This window comes from Sinohyriopsis cumingii, chromosome 7 (genome assembly GCF_028554795.1).
Source record: "Sinohyriopsis cumingii isolate HCF-2022 chromosome 7, ASM2855479v2, whole genome shotgun sequence".
Lineage (NCBI taxonomy): Eukaryota > Metazoa > Mollusca > Bivalvia > Unionida > Unionidae > Sinohyriopsis > Sinohyriopsis cumingii.
The window spans coordinates 72,002,528-72,004,399 of NC_142967.1; the positions used below are offsets into that span (position 1 = coordinate 72,002,528).

The following is a 1,872-nucleotide window of genomic DNA, read 5'->3' on the forward strand; positions in this document are numbered from 1 at the left end:
CAACCCTAATACAGAAACTTAAGATACCCAGGTGTGCATGAAAAACACAAATCTTATCTTTAAAGCTCAAATAGAATCTAACTAATAGAGAATCTTTTATATTTATTGGACTTAAAAACAAAGATGTATTACCTAATGTGTCTAGAGGTAGCATTAACAAATGTCAGAAGAATGCTGTTTTTACGCATAAATAGATGGTTTACTTGGTAAACCTTTTTTCGTTACCGCTAGACTAATAATTAAATATCAGCAGCAAGAATCATTACTAGAGGAGCAAGCTACGCATCTAGCAGTTATATTTATCTATTCAAATTATGGTATCCAGAAGGAACTTAAGAAAGATACAACTAAATATTAATAAACTTATAGAATTATTACAGATAAATTACTTCAGAGTTCAAAAGGAAAACAGATAAGACATCATATTATTTGAATGAAAGAATGCGATAACAAGATATCATTCCTCATTACTTGAACAACGTGGATGATATTGATTTATCTATATACTGCGACTCAAAATGCCGTAGGTGTGATTGTTGTTAGCAGGTTTCTTTACAAAAGGAAACAAATCGTTTGTGATAAAATAACACAATGTTACATAAATAACAAAACTAGAAATTTTGAGTAAATATACAAATCTTCAATTGAAGCAAAACACCACAAGGAATTCAACACTTTAGTCCAAAACTTTGTTCTATGACAAGCGCACAGATTCCATCTATATGATTAAAGTATTTTCTAATACCTTAGCTTCTTCTCTTTTCTATCTTTCTTCTTTTTTTAGCATTATATGGATCTTATTTGACATCTAGCGAGTTTCTAATTCATTACAATTCCAAATATGGGCGTGATGCTAAAAATAGTTACATCTCATTGTCTATTCTAATTATAGAACAAATAAAAAATAGGAAATTGTACAGCCATCAATGGTAGATCAATTTTGTGAAATACCTTCATATACATAGTAGCTAAGAGGGCATTTCCTTTTTCCGAGTGATCTTAAAATAGACAATCGCGGAAATAAAATGTAGCGTAGGATGAATCAATTGTATATAAGTAGCATAGCGTAGGATGAATCAATTGTATATAAGTAGCACATTCAGCTGTTTAGAAATAAAAAGTTTCATTCCAGATTTCTGCATCAGAGAAGGAGCTTATAGCACAGACAAAATGGTTCGTTTGCTTTCATTTCTATTTTGCGTATATTATTTCTAATTGATTTTATCTTATTTTATTTTTATTTTGCATGCAATTACGGTAAAAGCGCGATTCAATGAGATAATACATAAATAAGTGCAATACTTGTATCCTTGATGGTATTAGAATTAACATAGAAGTACGTAACAATGATCATTTACATTATTTAAATAATCCAGTATTCCAGCATAATATACAGCTTTCTTATATACCTAGAATGAGCCTGATGCCCCATGTTATTAACACTAGTAATAGTAAAAATGAATGAATGTCGTTACATAGACGCTTGATTCCTGCAATTGATCTTCATCCCCATAACATCTGTTCAAAAATTCGATTCGGTTTGACTTAAGATGTAGTGCGAAACAGAAAGGTTGAAATGCTAAGCAATTTTATTTTCTTCAGTTACGCTTTGGGATTTTGTACATTTATCGGAAAATGACTAAGTATATATTAAAAAGAAATTCATTATCATAGCAATTCGATCTTGAACGTCGGATCACGTGTTGTAGACAGCATCGGAAAATTCAGATCACGAATCGATGTTTCGTGTCTCGCAATGATCACGATTTTCTGATGTAAAACTGTAAAACACAATGTGATTTAGCAATCAACCTTGGATTCAGGTGATTACTTACTTATATATATATATATATATATATATATATATATATA

General features: G+C 30.2%; 1 long non-coding RNA gene across 1 annotated transcript in view; it reads left to right on the plus strand.

Moving 5' to 3' along the window:
* The first annotated feature begins 1,069 nt into the window (after positions 1-1,069).
* The window catches only part of LOC149795502 (uncharacterized), a 2,185-nt gene continuing 1,382 nt past the window's right edge, over positions 1,070-1,872 (plus strand). Inside the window, exon 1 of the long non-coding RNA XR_016422120.1 lies at positions 1,070-1,173. This is a non-coding gene — a long non-coding RNA (uncharacterized LOC149795502). The remainder of the gene's footprint in view (positions 1,174-1,872) is intronic.